General features: G+C 32.9%; 1 protein-coding gene and 1 pseudogene across 1 annotated transcript in view; one reads left to right on the top strand and one right to left on the bottom strand.

The window, feature by feature from the left end:
* SAMSN1 (SAM domain, SH3 domain and nuclear localization signals 1) overlaps nt 1-12898 on the bottom strand; it is a 200970-nt gene that overhangs the window by 153270 nt on the left and 34802 nt on the right. The window lies entirely within an intron of this gene.
* Nucleotides 3661-3760, top strand: LOC126026783 (uncharacterized; annotated as a pseudogene).

Below are 12898 nucleotides of genomic sequence, written 5' to 3'. Positions count from 1 at the left end.
TTAATTTAGGCTTTGAGACAGTAAGATATAAAATATACTGTAAAATATTCCAAGCATGTACAAATATCAACATTGGTGCAATCTATTTTTAAATATATCTTTCAATGCACTTTTCAAAATGTATAAGTAATAAATATTACTTGCAAAGTTGAGAAGCTATCTTCAGTTTTGCAACTAATGATATCAGTTTTTAGCTAAGTTTAATCATGTAAAGGATTATAAGTACATATACGCTATATCCCTCTTTTCTGTGTTATCCTAGATAACTTAGTTTGAATAATTTTCTATTTTAATTTGTTAGGTAGTGCAGCTTTGAGAACAGGTTTTGTCAGCTTCAAAATACTGTGGATTCCTGGTGGGACAGTATGTAGGAGGAGATACTTGGGGGTGGAGCTCATATAGACTTAATAAATTGAACGTGAAATGAGTTTTCAACAGACTTTGTAGGACTTCATGGTCAGCGAGGCTATTCCCTTATTTCTATAAACTTTTTCATTATGTTTCCTAAAAATTATTCCAAGTCCATGATCTTTTTATTTGATATGTATAAACTTGTTTTGTGTATCTCTGAACTTCATCCAAAACTAAGTGTGCCCATTTTAGGCATCAGCAGCAGTCATGTACATTTAGCTTGTTTGGTGAGAGTGATCAGGAAGACAAGAAATATTCATTTTTGTAGTAACACTTTCTTGGCATATTTATTTGAACTTTATCAAAGGAAAAAAATATGCTCTTATTTCCATTACCTGTCCAGTCAGGGACAAGTATGTTTAAGAATTTTCTGTCTTCACCAGGAGTTTTGATGAATCACTTTGTATTGCAAATCCCACTCATTTCAAAACAGATTTTATTTGATACTTCCTTGCTATTTTGAACACAGTATTATAAAATGAATGCAAGTGGCAGAGATTCTGCAATTCATAATTGAAAAAATTTTAAATACACTTGTAAGGCAAGTTGCCTTGGTTTCTGAGAAAAGTCAGGAACATAGTTCCAGAAAATTCAATGAGTACCAATCATTTCCATTCAATAAATAAAGTTGAAAAACTGGTAAAGAAAAAAAGATTAAAAAATAGCAGATTTAAAACACAGTTTGGTGTGAGAAAAGAATTAAGTGGAGACTGGTTATTTTAAGAATTAGCCTATAGAAAAGGTACATTTTCAGTAAGATAGGAAATGTTGGAAACATGTTATAAAGAAATAGAGGTCTCTCTAAATAATTAAAATCATAGCAGTTTGGGGACAATTTATTGAATAAGAAATGTGGTGGTTTTGCTAACCTGAAGGAATTTTCCAGATGTCTCAACTTAGATGTAATATAGTTGATCTTGTTCTGTTTGAATGTGGAGATAGTCACATATTATTCAAGAACAGTCTCTTGTTCCATCTAGGTAAAGGATTTGCTAAGTCAATACAAATGGGTATTAAACTCACAAAAATATTGTTTAAATATGTGTGATTTTGATGAAAGGGACACAATTAGCTTCTCAGCTAAGGTTTGGAAGCATCTGAAGAAGGTCTGAAAGAATTTCATCGATATTAGTTATTTTTAGAACATTTATTGTCACAATATTCTCAAGGGACTATCCACTTTGTTCTGTTTTTTTTTTTTTTAACTGAAATTCAGGTCATTCTATTTTTGCTTGTAATGAATAAGATTATATTTGGGCAACTTTTATTAAAGCTTTTACTTACAAATGAATGTTTTTGTAAAATTTTGAGCTAAAACTTGTTTGAAGTCCCTTTTAAGATGAAAAAGAGTAATGTATCTTTCCTTGGGCAATTTGATTCTTTTAAGAGTGAGCCAGGAACATTAAATATGTATCTGAAGTGTGATTATATGTGTGGAAAGGATTATTCAAACAGAACAACATCTACTTAATTAGAATAACACCACTGTTCCCTAAGTATTACCCAGTTGTCGATTACTACTGAACTGGTTAAATAATTTTTAGCAAAGTTTGTACCAGACTCAAAGCAGCTACTTTCAATTCCAACTTCTGCTTACTTAAGCAGGCTGTCATAGATTCTTGGTGTTCAGACTTTGGATTTTTTTTAATTCTAGTGAGCAAGTCAAAGAAAGAATATATACAATCTTATTTTTAGTATTTAGAACTCAATGTGTATTTGGGTGTGTGCACTGTAATGTGAGCTCCAAGGAGGATACTCCAAAGAAGATAGTCCAGAGAAGTCAATGAAATAATTTTGTCTAGTCCATTAATTTGACACTTGCCGTTAATACCAGACAAAATTTACTCCTGTTAGCCTTTACTTCATTATACAGTAAATCAAATACTAATCATTAGTTCTACCTTATATTAACTAGGCAATATCATTGAAAATTGTGAGAAAAATAAAACATGAAGTGTTGGAAAATTATTACTAATAGGTTAATAAAAACTGAAATTATTCCTATGTTATTTTTCAAAGAGTGAGAGTAGGATCTAGGAACAAAGTATTTTCACATGGTTATGAAACAAGGTCAAAGTAAGTCCAAATAAAAAAACTTAAAGGGAGATACAATGTGAGCGACTTTAACACTTAAAAGGTAGAAATTTTAGATACTAATTGCCATATTTCTATTTTCATGCAGTGACTACAGTCAACTGTCCTCTGGGGGCTGAGTTTAATATGTGTCTGTTTCTTGCCTTATTGGTTTTTAAATCTTACTTTCAAATCACAAAGTCAAAAGGAAAAATGAAGTGAATATGTCAGGAGTTGTTGTTGTCTAGATAATGGAAATGTGAAAGGTGTTTCTGCACCAAGGGAAATTGACTGACAGTAAATGATGGTGTAAATCCCATGGTGAATTTTTAAGACTGTAGAGTTGATGAGATCTGACCTTCAATTTGAACATGGATAAACTGAGTCCCCAAAAGGTAAACTGACTTGTCGAGGGTCATGTAGATAGTGCTATATATACCTTGTTTAAATAATACTCATTTTTAACTGTAATTTTCTTTTAGTTTCATAATCAACACAATTGTATATTAAAGTACATTTAACTAATACCAAGTTTCAACTGTGTATTAGAGTCTTATAGATACAGAAAAGAATTTTAAATGGCCCTTCTCTCAACTATTACCATCAGAATCTTGTCATATTCTGAATTCAATAATGGTAAAGATTAAATAAACTAATAACTTAAACAAAATTCTTGCATAATGCCAAACACATTGAAGATGTTATATGCATACTTTTTATTCAATAAATTACTAAATAATAAATTATATAAGGATAAAATTTTTATATTGAGATAAGAGCTGAATATGTAAAATGCAGTATATATTTGTAACTTCTCATTAAAATAAGTTTGTTCAACTTAATTTTTTGTTCAACCCAGTATCTTACAAAAACGAAGATATTAATTTGAAGTAAATTATTTTGTTCATTCCAAGAATGCTACATTTAAACTGAAGTAAGTTCTTTCTATGAATTTCTTAGCTTTCAATTCAAAAAAGTTCGCATGGGGGTGACAAAGGTAGATTAGCAGGGAGGGCTAATTAACCCTATGTACTGTCACCACATATGGTCTTTTGAACACCACATATGGTCCCTCTACCCAGATATGATCCCTGAACACAGTGACAGGAGTAAATCTTAAGCTGTCAGTGGTACTTTTGTGTTCACAGATAATTTAAAAAATAAAGTTTAATGACAGTTCCTTCAGCACATATACTAAAATTGGAACAATACAGAAAAGATTAGCATGGCTCCTGCACAAGGATGACACAAAATTAGTGAAGCGTTCCATATTTATAGAATAAATGACTAAATAGAGAAAAATGCTCTTAACTTGTCTAAGCCAGATGATTTGAACAAGTTTCTAAGATTGATACTTCACAACTGATGTAAATAAGAGATGTCATTATCGTCAATAAGGGAAGTTAGAAACAAAAATGCAGAGAGTACTTCTCATTTGGCCAGAGAGATAATACAGCAAACAGGAAGCTTGCCTTGCACACGGCTGTCCTGAGACTAGTTCCCAACACTGCATATGGTGCCCTCAGCCCTGTCAGAGTGATCTCTGAGGACAGAGCCAGAGAAAGGAGTAAACTCTGAGCACCACTGAGCATGGCCCCAAAAAACAATTAAAAAGAATCGAAGCAAAACAAAAAAGCACTCCTTCATAAACCATTAATGCTGATAGCTTAGCATTTAACGTTTTTAAACATATGTGTATAGTAAGCAAACTGATTAAGGAATTCAGCATTTTGGGATGCCATCATAACCATCCAAAATTAGCAGTAATTCATGACAACACACTTAATTATAAGTGAGCATTTTAGGAACCACTGAATTTAGATGACAGTCTGCACATGGAAAGACCCCCTGTATATCATTGTAATAATATTATGGTTCTCAGGGAAAACAGATTTTATCCCCCCAGGAGAAAACAATGAGAAGAATAAGAAGTGTCAGCTCCTCCTGATGGGAAAAGTGGACTTTCTTGCCAGCTTGTCCTACTGCTGTCAAAGAGTAACAACCCTATACAGCTAATGCATTTTGATGTCCTCAAGAGAAGCAGGTGGTGTATGGCATCCCCACACGGTCCATCATCTCAGGGCAGATTGGATCGCTTGTAGTTCCTGGAGAATGAACAAGTACCACATCTAACTCATCAGGGACAGAGCAGGCAAACTGCATAGAAATTTGTCATTTGTCTACTGGTGTGCTAAGTGAGTTTTCTATCAATCCTGAGCTCACAAACTCCTTTTACAGCACTATAAATATTGAGGATGGAAAAACAGGTTACCTAGGGGATTATTATTTGCATTATAAAAGATTCTTTTCAAAAAAGATTCTCTTCCAGATTTCTTGAAATTGAGAGTTTTCTTAAGTATCCTTAAAATGTGTTGCAATTTATAAAATCATATTTACACAAGGTTTGGAAAGGATAGGTGTTTTGTTAAATTTCAACTTCCTGTAATTGTGTCATTTCATTTGCATGATAGCTACAAATAAAACAAGAACCAGACAAATTTTCCAAGAAGGCTAACAGAAAACAAGAAACATAAATATATTGAACCCCATCTTTTAAAATGGACACTGAACAGCACCCCAGAACATGGCTTTCTTTCCCACTATTTAAGCAGATCTTATAGGAAAGATTCAAGAATTTTCTCTAAACCATTTTCTCTATGTCAACACAATACAGCTTTTAACAGAATAAAAAATTTTTTTAAATTTTATTTATTTAGGGGCTGGAGAGATATCACAGTGTTAGGGTGTTTGCTTTTCATGCGGCTGATCCAGGACGAACCTCGGATCCCTGGTGACTTATATGGTCCCCCGACCCAGGAGCAATTTCTAAGCTTAGAGCCAGGGTGTGTCTTAAAAATAAATATATATTAATATATATTTAAACCATTGTGATTTAAAATGCTATACATAGTTGGATTTTAGAAATACAATGTTTCAGGATCAATACCACCACCATGGTCAATTCTCTCCACCAATGATCCCATAGTCTATCCCATGCCTCTATCCCTGACCCCCAGCCTGCCATCATAACAATCCCATTTTTAGTTTTGGCTATTAAAGTTTGGCCTCATGATTTCATTGTTGTTGTCTCTGGATTAGATAATTAGTTCTTCCTTTCTTAGCACAACCAATGCACTTGAGTCTCCTGGCCCTGACTCCTATCCTTTCATATTTTTATTTCTCCTCCTCCAATTTAATTCTTTCTCCTCACTATACTCTGGGACTACTGTGTTATTGACAATCTCCATTTAAACCATTGTGTTTCTTCATGCAGTTATTCTAAATTCTAAATACCACATATAAATGATAGCATCCTGTATTTATCCTTTTTCTGGCTTGCTTTATTTAACATAATATCTACCAGTTCTATCCATGCTGCAGAAAAATGCATGATTGCATCATTCCTTATAGCTATGTAGTATTTCACTGTATATATGTACCATATCTTCACAATCCATTCATTGTTGGACATCTTAGTTGATTCCAGCTCTTAGCTATTGTACTGAGTGTGGCAATGAATAGTGGCGTGCATACATCCTTTTGTATAAATGTTTTTCTGTTCTGGGGTGAATCACCCAAAAGTGGAATTGATGGGAACTCTCATCCACTGCTAATGGGAATGTTGCTTGGTACAACCCCTATGGAAAATAGTATAGATGGTTTCAGTAAATTCAGAATCAAACTGTGATATGGCTTATCAATTCCACTTTTGAATATCTATCCCCTACAACTTTTAAAATCTCTTTTATTCAAAATAAAATCTATGGTTCTAATCTATATTTTAATCCTAAATCAGTATAGATGACAAAAGCTTTTATGAGAAAATTAAAGTGGGAATGGGATTTTTTGTTTTATAGATTTTTCTTTAAAATGATTAAAGAGATAACCATGATTTTATTAGATTCAATTAGTAATTGTATCATGAGTTTAGGAAATAAAAATGAGAAAGGCCATAATTAACCTTTATATCTTTGATTTCATTTTATTTTAACATAAGTCTCTATTTACAGAAGGAAATTAATTAAAAACACCTGAAAGTGTTCACACATAAATTGGCAGCAAAAGAATAACTGTATCTGTTTATAGATAAAATAGGTAAAATATTAAAATAGATATCATCTTTTAAAATGAAGTTAATATATGTTTTTTCATGTCAGCTTGTTGTAGTCATTTTGCAATGTAGAAATCAAGGAAAGGATTACCTGCATTCTTTTAACAGTGTTCATGTCCTTGTTCATAATTTGAATAAAGATTAGCTGATAAATGCCAATGTTAATTTCATTTTCTTCCTTTATTGTCTGTTAGAAGCTCCTATGTCTGCTGCTCCTAAAGTGTAAGTAGGATAAAAATCTCCCAAGTTTAATAGTTTAGTGGCAAGGAACAAATGCAGTTGAGCAGTTAGGAAAGCAATCTAGAAATCATGTCTTGACTTCTCCATTTTTCACCTACTCCAAGATGACATTTCAATGTGTCCACTTACCTATTTATAAGACCCTGCTGCTAAGTGCTTTTTTAGTGCCTCTTATGAAAAGTAAACTGTGCAATAATGTCTGAACTATCTTCTTTTCATTATTTTTAAAGCTAACTATTCCTATTCTATCAAGCCTATATCTTACATTCTCCTAGAACCTTTATCCTTAAACCACAAAACACAGTATTTCTTAGAAATAACACCTATTATTAATATTTTACTTCGTGTTAGTGCCGTTTTCTCATTTTTTATTCTCACATAATAAATAATAGCCAAAGGATTTCTCATTTTATAGAATAAGGGCTGAAAGAATTGAAGGAACTTATCCAGAATCATCTAGTAGATTAATTTAAAAAATGGAAATATATTTGATTGATTCCCCAATTATACCTCTTTACTTCTATATTATTTATTTAATTCCTTCATAAAAATTATATAATAGATTTAATATTTTCTAAATATTATATTGATATCTCATTTTCTTACATGCTTTTGTTATCTTCTAGGTATTTGAGGTTTATATATATTTTAGGTTATTTGTCAGTCATTGATCCTAAATCATCATATGGAAGGAGAAAGAAGAAGAAAACCCATTAAGAAAAAAGAAAGGGAGGGAGAATTTTAAAAATACAACTACTGGGGGCCAAAGTGATAATACATTGTTTATATTGCAAACTTATACCTGGTTCAATCCCAGGTATCCACATATGGTGCCTGAGCCTACCAGGAGTAATCCCTGAGCATAAAACCAGGAGTATGTAGCCCCTGAGCAGTGTCAGGTGTGACCCCAAAACAAAAAATAAAATACAAAAAAAACAAGAGAAGTACTGGAGAACAGATATGATAGTTAATTAAGTTCCAAGGAGATTAGGATATAGTTTCAGATATTTGATTAAACAACAGCCTAGAGATTGCTATTAACATATTCTTTAGATAAAATTACACTTAAATATGTCGATATTTAATAGAGCAAACTATCCTCCATAATATAGGTAAGACACATCCAGTCAGTTTTAAAAGGATACTTTCCCAAAGAGGAGAGAAGACTGCCTCTGGAATACCTTCAGACCTGACAGTAGTTAATTCAATTCTTTACTGCTATTCCAGCTTGCTTTGCCTGCCCTACAAATTTCAGACTTTCTAACATGCAAAATTTCATGAGCCAATTCTTTACAATTAAGTTCTCTTTATAGAGAAATGTATGTACTATTGTTTCCATTTCTCCGGAGAATCATGAGTAATTCAGCAAGGTTTCTTAGAAAATTTCTTAGAAATTTGCTTTCTATAGTACCAAATAAAGGGAAAAAGAGTATTTTACATTATCCAACATCATTTTCAAAAAATTGTATATGTTTATATGGGAACCAGAGAGATAACTCAATGACCTGCTCTGCCTACAGGAGACCTGTGGTTTCTCAAGTACTGTTGATAGAAATTCTCAAATACAAAGATGAAAGTAGTCCTGGAATACCTGGGTATGACCTAAATACAAAAACAAAAAGAAAATTAAAGAAATAAAAGGCAGAATATAAATAACATCCAGAGACTATAGAGACGAAAGCCAAAAAGACCAGCCCATGATATAAAACTTACCACAAAGAGCAATGAGCACACTTAGAGCACTAAATGCACTGACAACTACCATGACAATGATGTGTGTGAGAGAGAGAAGTAGAATGTCTATCCCAGACACATGGAAGAGGTGGAGAGGAGGTAAATGGGGACAATTATTGGCAGAAAGTTACACTGAAGGGTGAAGGAAGGGTGGTGTACATTTGATGACTGAAACCCAACTATGAACATTATGTAACCACGGTGCTTTAATAAAGAAGTTATAAAAAATAAGTATTGCATTCATGTTAGAGCATTTTGGGGACTTGAAAGTACCTAGTCCAAAACCATTTTCTTATAGAGGTGGACACTGAGATGCTGATAGTTTAAAAAAATAGCTGAGGAAAACTTAGTTTTTTCTCTTAATGTCTTTACTGTTGCTGAATGAATTGTCCTTAATTGAATACTGAGAATATCACTTGGTGGCATAAAGACTAATTAAAGAAAGTTCTTTTTTGGGAAAAAAAAAACCTAGTCAGAAGGGTTTTTCTACCCTTGGAATATTCTTCTTCTAGTGGACAGTGGTCTTATACTTGTGCCTCCTCATGCCTGATACTTGTGCCTTTTTGTGCCTCCAATTCAGATTCCTTAAACTCAGTAGTGGTGAACTGATACCAGGAATAATGTCAGAAACAATGCAATCAGGCAAAACTATAAGCGTATTAATCTCCTAGCTTTGACCTTATCAATGTGGGGTTCTAAACAACTGCTAAAGCCACATCAGATCATTTTCCTTGAAGACTATGACTAAATCTACTCTATTATTTCCTTATTTTAATATTTGGTAACTAAGAATTATTTAATTTGTTTCTCCAGTGATTTTTTAATCAGTGCAGAATGTTAATGAGTGTATAAAAATTAAGCTTGTATTTGAAAATGATTTAGATTAAAATTGACCCCTAAATCCTGAAATATAAGTTAGATCGACAAGAACTATTAAGGATAAACCTTGTTGATTATAACTGTCTAAATGTGGTGAAAAACTAGGACTGAATTGTCAAATAGTGTACTCTACTTGGGAGTTCATGATGTGGGGCAATTTGTGGAGATTAAAATCTTGGTTTTTCTAATGCACATCGACAATAAATCCCATCGCCTCTTCTTGTCCAGCCTTGTAAAAATCAATGTTTTCAGATAAGGAGTGTTGATTACAAATTATTTTGAGCAGTTATTTTAAGAGGACATCCAAGCTTAACGGAGGGTTTGACTTAAAAGTCATTTAATCAAGGATATTAAATTAAAGACTAACTTCGCCCTGGATTTGCAGAAGGAAGGAAAGTGAACATTAACATGCATTATGCCAGGTGCTTAACGTGTATTATAACATTTGATCCTCACTTCAAACCAAGAGACAGATACTTTTATCCATATTCTATCACTGAGAAAATTTAGGGTCAGAGAAGTTCAATGACATTCTCAAGGACACGGTTTTTAGCCATCTGGAGAACATGAATAAAACACAAATATATTCACTTCACAGCCCATCTCAAGTTTTTGCTGCTATGTCCCTTGATTATTAGAAATATTTAGCATATATATTATAAAGTTGAGTTTTTATCTTTCTCTTTGCCCTCCTCTTTATTTTTGCTTCCCCAAACAACATGCTTTAAACACACTTCCATTCAACCCTCTTCTACTCTAGCTCATGTATGTACATATCCACCCCTACCACCATCACACGCAAATACCTGCATACACATGGATGCATGCATGTGTAATACACACAAACACCCACACATTGCTTATGAAGAAAGACAAATAACAAGCTTAATATTGAAGAAGTCAAAATATATTTGCACCATGTTACTTAGGATTAAGTCTCTTATCTCAACTTCATTATATTCCTCATATTCTCTTTTCAAAAGCATATACCTAATGTATATCATCAAGTATTTTATACTCTACTTTCTATGCCTCCCCAAGAGAAGTGAAAAATACTAAATACTACTCCAGGCATCAAGTAGTAATTTTCTAAAACACAGTATTATGTGGCCATTGAACAATAGAAACAGTGCCGGTGGGATAAAGAACCGGATTTAAATACAATTGAAATTAAAGCAAACAAAAATGCTAACGGCCCATGATGAGTGATGGTCTTGGCTACAATTTTTCAACTTTCTAAACATGCTGATAAAAGTGCTCTGGGTATCTTTAATGTAGGATGGGTTGAACGACAATTTTGGAAGGTAGCACACAATATTTTTTAAATGACAAAGGATATCATGATAATCTAAGGAAGATTTTAATACAAATGTTATGGTTTTTCACTAGAGTTTCAATCCCCTTTTGAACTTAACTTCAGTGTGGTCTTTTGGCAAGAAACTAATCAGTTTTTAAATATTTAGTTGTCAACTCTGTCTGGATAGCATAATTCTAGCTCAGGGTCAGCAAACTTTCTGAGGAAGCAACAGATATAATGGAAGGTTCTGAGGGCCATACAGTGCTTATAGGTTAGTCTTCAACATTTTCCTTGGTTCTCGAATAAATTTTTAAATAAAAAACTGTTCTTAGATTATGGATCTTATAAAAAATGCAAGTCTCCTTAAGCTAAAAATTGTAACCCACGATCTAGTATGACATCACTTTCTCACAAGTCTTGAACTTTTTTGGGAAAACCTTCCTGTCTAAAATACTATATGGAAGACTCCTTTCTGGAGAACTAAACTCAGTAAATCTTCTACAATGGATCATTTTCCTCATTCTACTTAAAACAAAGAGAAATTGAACAACTTTCTTGGATTAAAATGCTGGCTATTTGAAGGAAAAGCAACCTAGTCGATCTGACTCAGACTTTTTCTAAGATTGATTAGTTTTGAATGTATTTTGTTTTCAAATATTTACTAGTGAATTTGTGCAACATATATAATCTGTGAAAAGACATAGCTCCAGCTCTACATGAAGTTCACTATGTAAAGGAATCAATTTTGGGGATGAGAGTGGTGGTGCAGTGGTAGGGTGATTGCCTTGCATGTGGCTGATGGGGACAGACTGCAGTTCAATCCCCTGGAGTCCCATATGGTCCCCAAGCTAAGGGCGATTTCTGAGCACATAGCCAAGAATAGCCCTGAGTGTCACTGGGTGTGGCCCAAAAAACAAAACAAGAAAAGGCTCAATTGTTTATTACAAAAATTTTAATTACATTTTAAAATTATTTGCCTATTTCAGCCAATATAGATGACAAATCAAATTACATATATATATATATATATATATATATATATGTCTGATCCAGTTAATTAATCCCAAGTTGGCAGAAGGACAAACATTTTATGTTCTCACTCTTTTCTCTTTAAAGTATTTCATTAGTTTCAGACATAATAAAGAAGTACTAAAATAGGTACAGAATTGAGTAGCAACAACCTCTTTTTAACCAATAAAATAATGAAGTCATAAATTCTTAAGTAGTCTAGAGTGTATTTTCTTTAATATACTTATTTAGGTGACTCTTCACTCTATAATTTATTTTGTTTTTGATTTACACCTGCTATTACTTTCAGGAGTCTAGAGATGATTGTAGAATCAGGAATAACTCATGGCAGTACTTGAAGGATCATACCTACTATAGTAATTTTCCAGTAGTCTATAAACATTTTTATCCATATTTTATTTTTACTTTTAAAATTTTGATTAGGGTCCAGAACAATAGCATAGCAAGAAGGGCATTTGGCTTGCAAGCAGCAAAACACAACCCAGGTTCAATTCCCAGCATCATATATGGACCCCTGAGCCTGCCAGGAGCAATTTCTGAGATCCATGAGTAAACCCTAAGTGACACTGGGTTTATTCATAAACAATAAATAAATATATAAAAACAAATAAGTAAAATAAAATTTTGACTATACCTGCCCTCCCAAAATACCCTTATTTGACATTGCAAATATATAGCAGTAGATCACTTATTCTCCTTTATAAAATTTAACAATATTTTTTACTTTAAAAACAATTTCTCTTTAGTCAACTGTCAATTACTGCCCCCTCTGGAAATGTAGTTAAAATGCAATCTTGGGGGAAGAGAATTAGCACAGCCAATAGACACTTATCCTGTGTGTACTGACCCTGGTTCAATGTCTGGTACCATATATGGTTATATGATTCCAAGAGACCTAGTAGGAGTAATCTTTCATTGCAGAGTCAGGAGTAAATCCTAAACACTGTCCACTACCAGTTGTAGTTCACCAACCAAAACAACAAAAGGCAATGCAAATTTTTATAATTATCTCATGTAATATCCTGAAAGAAACCAACCATATATCTCTTCATCACCTCTTTTATTTTTAATTGTCCACTACTCTACTTTAGGATTCTTGAACCTTTATCTTCATATATGCAATT

The sequence above is a fragment of the Suncus etruscus genome, chromosome 13 (assembly GCF_024139225.1).
Source record: "Suncus etruscus isolate mSunEtr1 chromosome 13, mSunEtr1.pri.cur, whole genome shotgun sequence".
NCBI classification, from domain to species: domain Eukaryota; kingdom Metazoa; phylum Chordata; class Mammalia; order Eulipotyphla; family Soricidae; genus Suncus; species Suncus etruscus.
This window is presented reverse-complemented; position numbering and strand designations above follow the sequence as displayed.